Below are 18,348 nucleotides of genomic sequence, written 5' to 3'. Positions count from 1 at the left end.
CCATCTCTGCCTTTTCATGATGGATCCATCAAGCGGAGGAGATAGCATTCCAAGATGTTCCTGATTGAGTTCCTCCATGACATTTGGAGGGATTGTGAACTTCTCCAGCCGAGAAAGGGCTCCCGGGGTTATCCCTTACCGGGGGACAGACTAGCTAAAGCCCGAGGACAGAGGAAAGACTGATGAACATGGCATTGATGCTCCATTGATGATGCGAATAGATTGGCCGATGATAGCGATGGCATGCCTTTTTCCTATCAACAAAAAGAAGCCAAGTACACCGTCAGCCTTCATCACTAGAATCAACAAGTACAACAGAGGGAAGGAAGGGATTTGAATGTCAATGAATCTCTTTGCTGCTAGTCATATTAGCTCTTTTCCTAGGCCGCTCTAGCCCCTTCTTTCTCCCAGCCCTTTCACCTAGTATCCCAGCTTGGGCTGACGTTGATGAATTTAGTAGGGGTTTCATAGCATGCCTACCCAGTTCCTGCATCTGCTGGTGTTGGATCTATTGGTGCTGCTACTAGCTCTGAAACTGGCGGTTCTAAATAGCCCCCCCCCCATCGACAAATCTAGAAGAAGCTAATAAGAAATTGGTTTCTTTCCTATCCTCCTTCTAACGGCCTATGCCTTTCCTCCTATTGCCTTATACGCCTTAGATACTAGACCTGATTTCTTGTTAATCTGGACCTGATTAGATACTGGACCTGCTTACTTGTTAATCTAGACCTGACCTGAATCGGAACCGAGCCGAATTAAGGGACGACAACTGAATTGGAACTGAGCCGAATTAAGGGACGACAACTAAGCCGAAATAATAGACGGCCGACGGCAACTGAGCCGAAATAAGGAACGGCAGCAAAAAGAGGAAACAAGGGAGGGAGGCCAGCAGAAAGAGGAAATAAGTAAGGGAGGCCAGGGAGGCCAGCAAAACACCTCCACCATGCATGGACACCTACACCACCTGCACGCACAACACCTGCCAGTATGCTCAAACTTTCTAATATGCTCAAACTATGCTCAAACTAAAATGCCAACCTGCAAACAAACGCGCAAATAATTCAAACTAATGTTAACATTAATATGAACTCTTTGACCGCCACTAATAATAAACCGGGTAAAGCAAAATAAACCTATGGTCCAGCCTCTTCCGCCTTGGGAAGAGGCCAAATAAGATGGCAAACAAGGTTACTTTTGAAGACTTTGGTTACCCTGGCAATGGCAAACACCGTCGCATTTGAAAACTTTGGTCACCCTCCAATAATCAGCGTAAATTAATAACATAGCACTTTAAATTAATGCTATAGCAGCGCATTTGGATTACTATAGTCCTTGGCCATTGCCAGATGGCAGGGACTAATAAGACCCCAACTCGTATTTAAATATATGATGCGAAAATTTTAAAGACGTTTAATTTAGTTAAGGTATGAGTAACAAAGGTATGATTGTCTATGTTAATTGTTGATTAAATTTACGAGAATTCATAAGGAATCATAATAAATGATTTTTTCAAAAATATTTTTATATTCAGTGTTATATATATATATATATGATTGAAAAAATTAATGAGAGAGAAATGATGAATTTTTTTTATTAGAAAGTTTAATATAGATAATGTTTACTTAAAATGTTAGTTTATATATATATATATATATATATATATATATATATATATATATATATATATATATATATATATATATTAAATTTCTAATTATTTCTCATAAATAATTAGGAGAAACAATTATTATTTTTCTTATTCAATTTTTTATTATTATAAAATATATATTAAATTTATAATAAATGTATTTTATAGTAATTATAAATGAAATCTTTAAAATTTAAAACTGATTACATTTAATAAAAAATTAATAATAATAAAAAATAAAAAATTCTTATGTAAGGTTTTGCTAATGTCCTAATTAACAAAGGGCAAGAGCTAAAAATAAATAAATATTGCTACTCTACGTAAACATGGATCCAATCACATGTTTATGTTTAGACTTTGATTTCAACTTAATATTTATTTGAGAAATATTTCCACGGCTCTTTCATTATGGTTGGTTTTTTGTCACATCATATTAAAATAATGTCGTTATTATGACTTCATTTATACAAAATGTCAGACCAGGATATAACTCCTTAAAACAAAACTCTGTTATATTCATTAAGGCTAAACATTATTATATACAAGAGGGAGTGATTGTTCGGTTCATCTCCCGACTCTCTATCTTCTCTATTATTTATTTACATTAATTACAACTATTCACCCAATCCTTCTGATTAGGTGTCAACATTCCCCCCTTAATCTGAAGGGTTGTTGGTGAGTCCAAGCATCATTATGAATCTTTCAAGCTTTTCTCTTCCAAGTGCTTTGGTGAAGATGTCTGCAATTTGCTCATTAGTGGAACAATGGCGGAGATGAATTGTTTTGGCCTCAACATGATGCCGAATTACATGATATTTAATATTGATGTGCTTTGTTCGATCATGGAACTTTGGGTTCTTGGCCAACTTTATTGCAGATGTATTGTCAACCATGAGTGGGGTTGATTGCACTTGTTTTACCTGTCAATCTTCAAGAATTTTCCTGAGCCACACAATTTCTTTTGTTGCTTCAGCTACTGTCACGTATTCTGCCTTTGTTGTGGAATCTGTTGGAACTGACTGTTTGCGTGATCTCCAGGAGATAGCTCCTGATCCAAGATTCATAGGATAACTTGAAATAGATACCCTATTTTCTTTATCTCCATCGAAGTTTGAATCAAAGTATCCAATCAAGCTAAAGTCTTCCACCTGTGTATACTTGATTCCAAAGTCTTGAGTTCCCTTCAAGTATTTTAGAACTCTTTTTGTAGCAGACCAATGTCCCTCACAAGGCTTTTGCATAAATCTGGAGAGGATTCCAACAGCAAAAGAAATGTCTAGTCTGGTAGTTGCCAGGTAGTTGAGACTTGCTACAAGTTGTCTATACTTTGTTGCATCCTCAAATTCTTTTCCTTCAATGGATGTGAGCTTTAAGTCTTGTTCCATTGGAGTAATCAAAGGATTGCATTCAGCCATGCCAAACCTATTCAACAGATCTCAAATGTACTTCTTTTGAGAAAGGAATATGAACTTCGAATGTTGAGTTACTTCAATACCCAGATAGTAATGAACATAGCCCAAATTAGTCATTTCAAACCCTTTCTTCAATTCCTTCTTTATGGATGCAATGTAGCTTTCATTTTTCCCTATCATCGAAAGATAATTTATATATACCATAAGATATACAACCGTTTTTCCAACCTTCTTTACAAACAAAGTTGCATCATCAAGATCATAATGTTTGAAATTGAGTTTCAAAAGATGCTCAGTTAATTTTTCATACCAGGCTCGCGGTACTTGTTTGAGGCCATACAAGGATTTCACAAGTTTGCATACTTTATGTTCATGTCCTTTCACAGCAAATCCTTCAAGCTAGGACATAAAAACATTCTCTTTTAGATCTCCATTCAAGAAAGCAGTTTTTACATCCATTTGATGGACTTTCCAACCATTTTGAGCTGCTAGGGAAAAGAGTGTCCGGAAGGTAGCCCATTTTGCTGTGGGGGCAAAATTTTCCTCCCAATCGACCCCTTCTATGCAAAACATTTTGCCACAAGTCTCGCTTTGTGCTTGTCAAGTGAGCCATCAACTTTATACTTGTTCTTGTAGACCCACTTGCAACCAATTGGTTTGGTTCCCAATAGAGGATTAACCAGCTTCGAAGTGCCATTCTTTATCAGGGCATCATACTCCTTTTTCATTTCTTCTTTCCATTCATCATGAGAAGCAGCTTCCTTGAAGGTTCACAATCTATAGACAAATTCAATTCACAATCATAAGGAATGTCCATATTAACAAGTGAATCTGAGTCATCTACATCACCTCCATTTTGCCGGTTTGCATTTCTAGTTCCTGTCTTTCCAACCTCATCGGGATGAACACTTTCAAGTGTCTTTGTCAGCCACTTTTGGGGACCTTTCTGAGATGGTCCAGGCTACTCCGTTGACTGAGTTGGGACTGAATCAACATTGAGTCTCCCAATTCTGTCAATCACATCACTCAAAGTATCATTTGTTGTTGGAGTTTCATGCAGGGGAGAGAGTGCTTCAGAAGAAGATTCCACAGGTTGATTTAATATAGAAATCCCCCTTTCAAGATGTGGAATCTTATTATCAAATTCTTGAAATGATTTTGTAGTTGTGAATCTATCCAAGCGATCAAGTTGCTTTTCAACAACATTGTGAGTTTTGGATTATTCAAGAAATATTACATCTCTAGATACCACAAACTGTCTGTTGATTTCATCATAGAGACGGTATGCTTTGGAGGTGTTTGAATAGCCCAGGAAGATACACTTACGAATTCTTGCACCAAGTTTGTTTTTACGTACCTTTGGTATCAAGGCATAACAGGTGGAGCCAAAGACCCTGAGATGCTTTACCGAAGGAATGTGCCCATACCACATTTCGTAAGGATTCTTGTTTCTAATAGCATTACATGGACATATATTCTTTATATATACAACACATACAATAGCATCAGCCCAAAACATTACTTTTACATTTTTGAAGAAGAGCATGGAGTGTACCATATTTAATATTTTCCTATTCATTCTTTCAGCTACTCCATTCTGTTGGGGATTATAAGGCACAGTTGTTTGATGTTTGATCCCATGTTGGCGAAGATAGTTTTCAAATTCATTTGAAGTGTATTCTTTTCCATTATCAGTGCGAATAGAGCCAATATGAGATTGTACTTCATTTTCAATCCATGCATGAAAGTTCTTGAATGTGAAAAGCATTAGATTTGTTCTTCAATAAATATACCCAACACATTCTGGTGTACATCAATAAATGTCATCATATATTTATTTCCATTTGCAGAAGGAAAAGGCATTGGACCACATAAATCTGAATGAATGAGTTCAAGTTTTCTATGTACTCTGGAATGTGAATCATGAAAGGGTTGTTTGCTATGCTTTCCTAGAATACAAGCATCACATTTCTTAAGCTTCCTAGAAATTGTAGGCAATCCAGCAACACCATTTTTCTTTAATAAGCGTAGGTTATCATAGTTCAAATGTCCAAATCTAGCATGCCATAATAAACTTGATGGAAGTGTACTTTCTTCATAATGAGAATTGTATGAGAAATGTTGTGCATGAGCAGAGGTACCTTGCAGCTTGAGAAGCCTTTCTTCTTCAATCCCTGTCATGACAAGTGAGTGGTCAGATGCTTTTCTTACCTCAAGCTTTCCATCAAACATATGAATGGAGTGACCTTGCTGGCGAATGTGGACCAAGGACAACAAGTTTCTCCTCAGCTGTGGGAGATATAGAACATGACGTAGAAGAAAGTCTGGAAGACCAGGCAATTTAAGCCTAATTGTGCCAAGCCCTGATGGCTTGAGTTTTGATTGGTCTACAAAGTATACTGCTCCATCAACATTTTTAGTGAATTCTTCAAAAAAATCTTTTCTATGAGTCATGTGGCAAGTTTCTCCTGAGTCAAGCAACCAATCATTTTTCCAAGAAGCAAGTGAAGCATTAAATAAGTCTTCATTTACTCCAATATTACATTGTGCCACAACATAATGAGTTGATTCAGGTGATTTACCTTTGTCTGTGTCATTAGTTTTACCTTTGGGTTGGTTTCTTTGCTACTCAATTTTATCCCAAGGCATCTTGCATGTGGAGGCATCATGTGATCCATTTCTTTTACAGCGTATGCAGTGCAAATCTGACTTTTCTCCTTGAGAGTGTCTACCCCCCCTGCCTCTGAAATATCTTCCTCTGCCTCTTCGACCACCTCTTCCTCTGGAAGAGTCTTGGGCAAGACTCTTTTCTTTATGAGCAAGGCACATAGCCTCTTCAGAAGATTCAGGGGTTGTTTTCTTTCCAAAAGCTTTCTCTCTTTCAGCAAATTTCTTTATAAGAGAGTCAAAGGTGATATCTTTGAGATTTCCATTTGCTTGCAATGACTCAAGATAATTAGAGTAAGTAGGATAAAGTGCCTTGAGAAAAGCAATCAGAGGGATATCCATTTCAACATTAGTGACTTTGATATCATGCATTATTGATTTTACTTCGGATGCCAGAGCAAGAGGATCATTATTTTGTAATTCAAGGGTGAAGAGTTTAATCATGAGTTGAACAATTTCAAGTGCAGAGTGTGAGTCATAGAGTTCCTTCAGCTTTTGTAATGCTTCAAATGCAGTTGAAAATGGTTTGATGTGTCGACTCACCTCTTCACTTACAGATGCAACAATCAATGCATATGCTTTGTTGTTTTTATTCTCCCAAATGGCGAGCTCTTTGTCAGAGGTAGGTTGAACTGGGTCTTTGTCTCCTTCTCCAACACACACTCCTTTCCACAGCTCATTAAAAATAAGAGTGTGTTGGAGTTTCCTCAACCATTCAGGATAATTCTCTTTTCCGGTGAGAGTTATTCCCACAATAGATATGATTGAATGCATATCGAACAACGTAATACTTTCAGCATTCAATGTTCACCCGAATACCGGAGTCAGAGTCTGACTGTAACTGTCTATGGCAGAAATGAACAGTGGATGATGAGCGGTGGATGAGCAGAGAAATAATGCGGAGGAGGATCATTGATGGTAGAAGATCAATGGTTATCGGAGGCGAAGAAGTCCAACCGTTAACAGTTATCAGAGGGCGGTTTTAAGGTGATGAGTAGAATATTGGACAGATGCAAGGCAGTGAGTGGTTTAGAGAAGGGAGCGCCCGATTCCATAGAGTGACGAACACATGGCTCTGAGGAGAGAGAAGAAACCACTTCTATCGGACAGGAAAAGGTCGAGCATGTTGGCCACGCGATATTGATGTGGGCCATTAGATCTGAGGTCAAGAGATCTACGGTCGAGGTTGATCGGGAGGAGAGAGAAAAAGGTGCACATATCGGGTGGGTAACCACTGTGCAACTTATGTGCCCGATATCATCGTCAGCCATTGGATTTGAGGGTGGAGATCAACGGTCGAGAATGAGCCCGTAAAACCTCAGGAACTATGTCCGAGTGGGGTCCGATAAGTGCGTCAAGCGATAGGAAAAACGATGAATTGGTGAATATATCAAACGATGGTGAAATACGGTGAATATGGTAAATATATATAAACAATTACATGTTGTTCTTCAAACGAAAGGGCAGCAACAGAGAAAAATCAAGCTATTACAGCACTATTCAACACAGTAGCAACATATTAGAATTCAAACGATGAGCATTCGCAGAGATCTGACAAAGATGTCAGCCTGCAAGAGATGCAAAACAGAGAGTGAAGGAGTTAAAAATTTAAAAGGAAGGCCAAAAATGGCGCCTGCTCTGATACCATGTCAGGCCAGGATATAACTCCTTAAAACAAAACTCTGTTATATTCATTAAGGCTAAACATTATTATATACAAGAGGGAGTGACTGTTCGGTTCATCTCCCAACTCTCTATCTTCTCTATTATTTATTTACATTAATTACAACTGTTCACCCAATCCTTCTGATTAGGTGTCAACATAAAAAAGTGGAAAGAACCATGTTTTCCCTTTATTCCCTGGACATAACATTGTACCATACAGTTATTAGAATTATAAATTGATATTCAAATTGTTCGAAACAAAAGAATTGTTAAGTAATGAAGTTTCATATATCATAAGTTCTTTTTTATAATAAAGTTTCATATACCATAATGACCCGTTTAAATTTATGGAAAAATTTGTTTCTCCATAAATAAAAAAGTCTTATACATAAATCTTTCTTAAAAACAAGAAAGTCGTATATACTAATTTAAACTTATTTTAATCATAATATAAAATTATATTATTATTATATACATATAATACATTTAAAAAAAAAATCTTAAAAAGAAGTTTTAACATATATCACATGGTAAAAACTTAATACAATTTTTCTTATTACTCATGATCTATATTAATTATATGATATAATAAGTGTGTTGTATATACATAAAATATATTTTGAATATTAGAAACATTTTTCGATAAAATCATAATGGAAGATTTAGGTCAACCGTTTTTAACCAACCTGTTTGGTTCATCATCACCAACCTGTTTGGTTCATTATTAGGATGCGATGAAGAATCAAATCATAGGGGTAAGTTAAATAGGGAGATAGGCCTTCTAATGGCTATAAGGAAAATGACTATAAAAACAGCTATATTTGACTTGGTGAGGAAAACATAGAAAACATAATATAAATAAATTGAAAAGCTCATTTTTAATTAATTTAAAATATTTTAATTAATTTAATTTTAACTAAAAATGTGTAATTATATATAATAATAAAATGACCAAGAATATCTAAATATAAATGAACAAACAATAAAAACAAATTCATAAAATAGTAAACATTATTTTAAGAAAATTCAAATCATTGGTCAAAGGGTGAATTTAAATATTATATACTAATAGAGATGATATAAATTAAATAGATTTTATAACTAATTATAAACTAACTTGGTTATAAAATAATTTTTCTTACAAAATATTTGTAGCATAAATCATATTATAAAAAATGTAATAATATTTTTTTCATATTTATTTTTCAAAATATCTAGGAGAATTAATAACTTCATAGAAAGATAATACCATCTTTCTTATCACTCTTAATCTATATTATAATTAATGTAATCTCTCTCTCTCTCTCTCTCTCTCTCTCTCTCTCTCTCTATATATATATATATATATAATGTATTTAAAAAAATTATTGTAACATAAATTATGTTAGAAAAAATTTATATTTTGTTTTCATTTTTATTTTTTAAATTTAAATTATCCATAACATGATAGTACTTGTGATATTCATGTTTGTAATGAGATATCTATGACTCCTAACCTATATTAATTATATGATATAATAATTGTATTATATATACTATTTTTCTTAAATATTTTTAAAATGGATTTTATATATATATATATATATATATATATATATATATATATATCTGTGTGTGTGTTTTTCCAAAATATGTCAGGGAATTGGTCATTTGACAGATGTTCATATGCATCTATCGAGGGGTCCCTTTTTTTGCAAAAAAACCTCTAGGATCACAAACAAAGTATTGACACTACTCACACATATGACCATGTTGTTGTTTTAGCTTTGACATATGTTTTCCAAGATCCCATACTTGATTCTACAATGTGGCACTTGCTTTACTGCTGCAATATTACATATTCAACCTGATGTTGATTCTCTTCTTCCTCCCTCAATCCTAAATTCTACCCTCCAATTATCTTACCTCTACCATACTGATGTAGTATTTTCCACTCATCCAAGTTCTAGAACTAATCATTCTTCCCTTACCATTGTACCATGCTTCATGTACTTCCTTTATCAACATCATTATCTCCTCAACCTTCATGTTCAATGTGCCTTCTTATTGATACACGTCGCCTGTTCTTTACTGGTTTAAATTATCGTTACGAGTCATCATCCCCATGAATATTTCCTAAACCTACAGGATTACATTCTCCATCTCATTACATTATTCACCATAGAACATACCTCCTACATATTAAATGCACCCAAACAACAAAACACATCCTCAGTGTTGTTTAAATACACTATGGAAATCTGTTAGCCTCCTTCAAAAATAGAATATAGCCCCATATTTTATGTCTATAAATGAGATAGATCATCATCAGATAGACTTGTCTCTTATCCCTTCCTGCTTTCTTCACTTGGAAGTATTTGTTGTCCCTCTGTATCTTCAATTATCCTTGTAGTAGTATGTTTTCCACACATATATTTTGACGGTTTAAGCATCCTATCTTCACATTCTATGCAGTCTTTCTCTTCCCCCACAACATTTTCTATACGAATTGCAAGGGTATTCTCCCACTTTTCTTCATTCATCTCCACAGTACATGGTTTCCATGCCAAAATTTTTGTTGGCCTTATGAAAGGATGCATGTTGTTAACTCCAGATTTCCAAACTCTATTCATAGCTACACATACAGAAAACATATTATGGAAGAAATTTTCTCCCTCCCGACCTTCTTCTGCAAACATATGGGTCTTTATCTCATCAGTCAAGTGAGTTCTTCCTTGAACCTCTTCATCATCTCCTGCAAATTCCTAGATGTCATTCTTGTCATTGCTCCATAGAACCATGACTTTCTTCGCATAATCCTTATCATCTTTGCCTTGGTTTTCTCCTCCTTTAGGCACTTTTACGTACTCTACTTCATGAGACAATGGTGTCTCCTCTTTGTCAATGACAAACTCTTGGTTGTCTTCTTGTCCTTGGGTTCCATTAGCTTTACTTGGTTGTCTTCACACACGTTGCAAAATGCATAACATATTGTAAATTGATCATATATTATAAAAATGATTTTTTTTTTTTTTATAAAATATACAATATTTTCAATATAATTATTTAAAATCAAAATAAAATTATTTTTAATAACCTTACCAATAAATTATACGACATATTTCAATTCTCTTTTCTAATATTTTAGTAGTCAACTTTCACAAAAATACAGGCAATAATTGAAAATGATAGATACAATAATTTCAATGGTAGTCAATAAATCTCATAATTATATAGAAAATGATACAAAATCTTTATGGATATATAAAAATAGATATGTTATGATAAATGGATGACGATGACCTTCAATTCTCCCCTACAATAATTTAGTAAGAAACATTCATCACAAAATAAAATGAACAAATATGATATCAAAGTTTATAAAAAAACCATTCACAAATAGAGTTCTTACTATCTCTATCTAGAGAGGTAATGAAATCATAAATTATCTTGCTATTTTAATTATAGTTTTCATTAATATAAAGTTGTATACTTTTATTATCTTTTACTCTAATTTAACTATATTTAAACTAAGCTAGAGTAGCTACTATGTAGCCCATATTCAAATGTCAAAACTGATTCATACTTTTCAAAGTTCAATAATTAAGCTGAACATCATGGAACACTAGCTATACAACCTTGTTAATTCACATAATTTATTATTCCATAAAACAAAAATACCTAAAATGATATTTTGAAATAACTTTAAAAATACAATATATTACTCTAACATAATAAATTAATTTTATTTTATTAACTTATACAAACAATTTCTTATATTTAAAAAAAAAATGAAAAACATATATAGTATTATTATTATTAGATGTTTAGTGAAACCATTTTTATTTATCTATACAAGATATAGTTGATATAAATTTGACGAAAATCCTTTTATTTGCTTTCTAATTATTAATTTATATAATTGTTTTTTTATTTTTATGAAAAATATAATATAATATTATGAAATGTTTAAACAATTTATTTTTATTAAATTTATAATATTTATTTAAGGTAATTTTGATTTTTTCAATTTCAATTTTATATTAATATATTTAAAATATTTTTCCTTTTTAAATAACTTTTTTGTTTTTTTAATCATATATTATTTTCTCAAAATATATATATATATATATATATATATATATATATATATATATATATATTATTTCAAACATTAGAATGAAAACTTCCTGAAATATCTATTTATTTATAATATTATTCTCAGTTTAATGTTTGAAAACTTCCCAAGATATCTATTTATTTATAATATTATTTTTAGTCAATATAATATTTTTTTCACTAATCATGTTCTTGCTCTTTTTTTTTTCAAACATTAATATTAAAACTTCCTAAACATTCTTTGTTTCAAACCTTATTTGATAAGAACATTTATTTAGATCTCATATTAAATGTATTTTTAATTATTTAAACAAATATTTATATTCAAGTTTATTGTATATTAATTATATTTTTTTAAACAGCTGAAAAACTTATCATAATTTAATTGTCAAATTAACTGTAGGACAACTATTATCAGTTGTTATCCATAAATGCAGGTTGACAACTATTATTAGCTGTTATCCATGAATGCAGGTTGATGCATCACTTTTATTTAAGGAAAACTATGCCACTTGTAATTTATTGGTGATAGTTTATAAGGGGATAAGTATTCACTCATACCAAATGACTCTTGGCCTTGGACTATAAAATGGTTTCCTTACATCCCAAGAAAACTAACTCTTAACAAAATAGAAGCAATTTTAAAACACACTCCAGTCCCATATATATTAATTATATTATTAAAAATTTATTTTAATTTTATATTGTTAAATAAATTATATATCTAAAAATTTATTATTATTATTATTATTATTTTCTTATACTTCAAAATCCCTTAAAAAAAAATCACTCTTAAATCATCATAAATATGTAAAATCACCATAATCTCCCCCAACAAAAAAAAAACACAACTCTAAAATCATCTTAAACCTGTAAAATGACCATAATCTCACAAAAGTAACTCTAAAATCTGTAAAATGACCATAATCATTTTAAATCTGTAACTGGAATGACCATTTTAAATCAACCACTATTGCATTGGCTAAGCATCGCTAATATTTGGACATACGACCTTTCCCTCTACTCACGAATTATAACGACCCTTTTCCTGGCCATGAGAATCCAATTTGAATACGGCTTCTCTCCACAATTTCCTTTATCTTTTTTTTTTCAAATAAAAAAAATACACCATCATATATTAATGAAATACAGGAGGGTTAAAGAGCATGGTTTTAGAAACCCTGATGCAGAGAAAAGTGTTGGATCTGGAGACAAATCTATCAATGTCTATTAAAAACATTAATCATTATTAAAAAATAGCCAGAGAGACAAGATTTTTATTCAAAGCAGGAGAAAAACAATAACTAGTATCACTTCCAGAGGTCGAAAATAGGAAGGAAAAAGACTACCAATATCAAATATCAGAAAACATCAGCTTTAGAGAGCCCCGTCATACAAAAATTAGGGCCATAAGGTAGGAATCCCAACACAGAAAAGGATTTGGAGAGGAGATAGAAATTGATCTGGCCTGATCGAATAAGAGAGTTTGAGGAGAATTCCTGAAAGTGGATCAATCCACGAGACACACAAACTCCGCTTTTTGACAAAATATCAGCTTCCTTCTTGTGCTCACAAAATATGTGTGAGAAGTAGATCTGAAGGAAAGATTGAGAGTGATTCTAGATTGGCTTTTGCAGGAGATAAGATTCAGATTCTGGATATTGCAACGGTTGTTGGCACAATCGACTATAACTTTAGAGTACCAAAAGACGGTAATGTTAATCAAACCAATCCAGGAAACACAGTAGAGAGAGCCCCATCAGGCTAGTAGCTTAGGTCGGCCCTAGAATTCAAGTCCTTTCCTCTAAACCAAGAGAATTTGAAGTAGTGATTAGGGTCCAGGAAAATGGCCATTCTGCAACCACATGATCCGATCCAAAAGAACAAGCTCTATCAAGTAAGCGAATTGTAAAGGAAGACCAAAGATCAAAGGAAGAGCAGTAAGAGCAGTAGGGGAGTGGAGAAGGGAGGAGGAAAATGCGAGAATTCTTTGAAATAGGCCACGATAGAAGAGTTGGTTCTAACACTGAAGGCTGGGAGGAGTCAGATATTAGTGTATTACGGGCTCTCATGATACCCACAAAAGGAAAAATTGAAGGGTCCTCATGGATGTCTGCATGGAAAACCAATGATGGAGGTAACCTAGAATGTGATCCCAGATTGGGATAGCTCGGGATTCGAGGAGGTAGAGCACTTCAATCCACACCGCTCTGGAGAGAGGATAGAGAAGGAAAATGTGAGACCCCTCCTCTCCATATTTCCTACATAGACAGCAATGCCCCGGGCCTTCGAAGCCCCTTTTAGAAATGTTGTCCCAAATCAAAATTCGATTATGGGCCATCAACCATAAGAAACATTTGAGCTTTAGAGGCACATGCCAACGCCAAAATCTGGGGAGCCATGGAAATGACAATGCTAACTTTGGTTGTGGCGAGATGATTTGATAGGCTTGTTTAACATTTTTATGCCCATTGTGGAAGCCTACCTTCCAGGATAGATTGTCCTCCACTTCAGAAAGCGAGATCCTAGAAAGTTGGAGATAGATGAGTCAGGATGTTCAATGAGTGTGCAACTAGCCAATGAGATGTAAAATAACCTGTTTCCGAATTGACTGCTATGTCTTTGAGGACCTAGATATTCACTCCATCGAGAAATGTAATCGGAGGAAAAGAAAGAGAGTGAGGACCATCCATACAGGATAAGATATCAAGACTGATTTTTGCAGTAGATCTATTACCAATGTTCCAAGATAAATTAGCTAGGAACCAGTGTTTTGAAAAGAGAAGACTTCTCCAAGTTTGTGAAATCTCCGTCGACACTGGAGAACCATATTATATCCATACTGCTAGGTCCTTATTATGTAGGTACTTTGATTTAATAATCCTTCCCCAGAGTCCATCATTTATAACCCTGTCAAGATTCTTTAGAAGAAGAGGCAGATTTTAATATTCCATGTTTTTGATGCCCCAACCACCGCGCTCAACCGGTCTAAAAAAAAAATCCATCCTGGAAAGATGAAATTTCTTAAGGACTGCATGATATCCAGCACAAAGGAATCATGATAAAGTGTTATTGATATTATGAATCACGCCCTTGGGGATTTTATATATGCGCATTCAATATATCGATGTGCTCTGCAATACAGATTGTATGAGGATGAGCCTTCCACCGAATGCGAGCCAGTTGTGATACCAAGTGAAGAGACGCTTTTCGAGCTTGTCACTCTGCCAGGACCAACTCTCGTTCCCATATCCCAGCGGTTTCAGGGCAAAGCACACGTATCTGAATCCCCCTTCCAATGGGATGGAATGGACTCCGAATATCACTGTTATTTCCTACCATCTTTCCCCTTCATGGTCCAACGATAGCAATGAAGACTTATCCTTATTCGTGATCAATATCAATACTTGCACAAGTTTATGGAGGATGTCATGCAGCACCATCCATTCATTGATGTTTTATTTTCCGATGGCCAAGAAGTCGTTTGCAAACATTAAATGAGAAATTGTAATGTTTGTGGTGATGCAACATCCAAAGAATCTTCCTTCTGTCCTAGCTGCAAGAATGATTCTGACCAGGCCATCAAAAACGAAAAGGAAGAGAAGAGGGAATAGGGCACATCATTGGCATATTTCTCTCGATGCAGCAAAGAAATATGTGTGACTACCATTTATCAAAATGGTGAAATTGGCCGAAGTGATAGAGGCCTTAATCCAATCTGACATGATTGGTCCAATTCTAATTTTTGATAGAATCATGGATAAGAATTTCCAATCAACACAGGCAAAAGCTTTAGAGATGTTAATATTCATTAGGCAAGCATCAATATCTCGTGTTTTGATGGAATGAATGCACTCCTGTGCAATCGTGGATCTGATGCTTCTTAGGGAAGTCAAACTGTTCCAGAGAAATGAATCTGGAAAGAAGAGGTTTAATCTAGATGGATATTGTTTTGGAAATGAGTTTATATATTGTGTTACAGAGAGAAATCGATCGAAAATCTGAGAAGGATTCCAACTCTCTGGATTTTGGAATTAGGGCAATAAAAGTTGCATTCACCACCCTACAGACCCTGCCAAGTCTTCTAGACCCCTCCACTAAGTCAGTGATTTCGACGATCATTATTTCCTGAAAATGTATAAATAGTTCTATGGTTTATCCGTTTGTTCCAGGGCTCTTGCCCCTCGCCATATCTTTAAGAGTCTGGAAGATTTCGTCTTTGTTAGCGGGGTGTTCCAGTAGTTTGTGGAAAAAGAAAAACGAATTCCATATAGTTCAGAGAGGGAGAAGCATCTATGGCTGGAAAGGAGGTTTGGAAGTATCCGAATGCTTCTCTTTGAATTTCATTTTTCCTTTGTAACGTTTCCCCAACGCAAATTTTGATTTTCCAGATTGAGTTTTTTTGTCAATTCCTAGAAGCCTGCCCGTGAAAAAATATGGTATTTTTATCCCCTGCATCGACCCACATATGGTGATTCTTGTGTTGCCATTCGTCTTCTTCACGCAAGAGTATTGGTCTCTTTTTCCTATCCAAGTCTGCTAATTTCAGTTTGGCAGTCTCAGAGAAGTCGTCGGAGCCTTCGGGATCTTCTAGATGTTTGATTTAAGCATCTATTGGAATATTTTTTCTAATCTTGGTGAAATTTTGTTGTAGGGCCCATTTTCGAACAACCTGTTTAAGATTTTTTTATCTTGAGGAAAAGGTTTTCCATGGCCGAACTGCTTGCACTTTGATTGTGTGTAGTCCTAAAATCCCTGACCAAGGTAGTAAATTCTAGTTCTTTCAGCCAAAAGTGATTAAACTTGAAGGGAGCGGACTTCCCTTTTGTTAAATCAAACTAGACTAGGAAGATTGGAAAATGATCTGAAATTTGTGAGGGAAGAGTCCATGATCTCAGTTCAGTGAGGCGATTAGCTAGACCTTTCTTCACCATAAAATGGTGAAATCTTTTGGAGATGCCTTGTTAACACCGTCTTCCATTTCTCCTTGTTGGGCCAATTGTATCAAGCCTAATGTCTGAAAAGGAATTCTGGGAGAAAAGATCCTTGCAATGTGCTACAAGAGATTATGACCTGCTCTGTTCTTCCAAAACTCAGAGTGTAGTTGTATATGTTTCTCACAAAGGTCTTCCCACGACTGGACCGTATCTCCCCATCTGTGACGATCTCGGCATCATGCCAAGAGGTGTCATTTTTTATGACAACATAAGGAGAGGAATGGAACTCCCCAGTAGTCAATGATATGCCTCCCAGAGCAGCGGCCCCAAAATAAGTTAACTTATGTTGGAAGGCCCCCTCACAAGTTTCTTTCAATAAAAAGCCATGGGTTTTTCTTGTCGATACCACCAAGGCGGCCCTCATCCAGTTGCCAATTTTTGGTTGCTATTGTAAAAATCACCTCTTTGTTCTAGAGTTGAAAAGGTAGCCCGTGAAGTTTGACCCATAAGATGTTCCTACATGGTTTTCCTTTGTCAGGATCAAAACCAAATTTCCATTTCTGTAAAGATAGGAAACCTCTCCCCATGGCCCATGGGGATTTTTATATGAGATCTGCGTCTTCCGAACGTGTGAAGGTGAATGCAAACCACCCATTTTGAAGCATTTTGATCTGAGGTATGTATTTACGAATGGGAGACTATATTTTCTCTACCCAAACTTTCATTTTTTCCCACTCATGCAATTGAGGACCCACCTGCCCACCAGTGCCTTTTGTTTTAATCTTTCGACTTCATCCCAATATCCATCAGCACTGAGCATTATGTTCTGAATCTTTTCTGCAAGGTTGACTGGCTTGTTGTTTTTGGGAGAATTTTTAGATCCCCCTGATTTCTCGCCATCCCTATTTTCAAGGAAGGATTTTGTGTCGAGCAGAGCTCCAGAATGGTTCTGTCTATGGCTTATGTGGGTGGAGTTCGGAAGTCCTTGTGAGTCAAGGGACAGAGCCTTTTTTATCTGTTGTTTAGGTGTTTGTTTCATCGGTTATTCTTATTTCAATAAGATTTTCGATGTCCACAATATCCTCCAGTAGAGTGAGGAGAGCCGCCATGTCAGCAGTGTGAACCCCAACTATCAACCAAAAACTACCTGTCACAATGCACGATGACTAGCGTTGACTTGTGTCTTTAAACATCCACCACTGAGGTGTCTTTAAATATGAAATGAGCCATCTGTATGATCAGGTAGATCTGTCCTCGAGTATCTTGCATAAATGTGCCCCACAACCACTAGATACAGGAGAGGAATTTTGTCAGACAGATAAATCCCAAGGATTATTCTACAGGTGAAAACACAATTGATCTAGATCTGGCCTCCTTAAACTCTTATAGAATTGTTGGATGGCTTTTAAAACTCTTCACCCACTCTCAACTGCACCATTGATGGCACCAAAATTTTAAATTGGATGAGCACCATCTGTAGGTTAACGTTGGATTCTCTATTACTGCTAAAGGGATTTCTTGCAGAATGATTAGAATGCCTCCAAACTATGCGTGGTCGCAGAACTTTGGCAAACCCGACACGGACACAGATTGAACCAAAACCAACAACATTAATGATTAGCATTTCTTGCAGAATGATTAGAATGCCTCCAAACTATGCATGGTCGCACAACTTTAGCAAACCCCACACGAACACAGATTGAACCAAAACCAACAACATTAGCAATTCCTCTGAAGCATTCATTGTTGATCTCCAAGTGATTTTCTGGAAGCTCCCCTTCCCAAGTACCAAAAACAAAACATAACCTTTGTTCAATTGAAATCTTGTGGAAGAAATGCTTACCTCATTTTGGGGACATGTTGGTTGTTTTGCTTGAATTATTTCTGAGTGTCTTTAGCATGCAGGATGAGAAAAATGATG

Source organism: Pinus tabuliformis, chromosome 3_2 (assembly GCF_031772625.1).
Source record: "Pinus tabuliformis cultivar Carrire ecotype Pingquan chromosome 3_2, CPIR1, whole genome shotgun sequence".
Lineage (NCBI taxonomy): Eukaryota > Viridiplantae > Streptophyta > Pinopsida > Pinales > Pinaceae > Pinus > Pinus tabuliformis.
The sequence above is the reverse complement of the archived record's forward strand: the minus strand, read 5'-3'. Positions refer to the sequence as shown.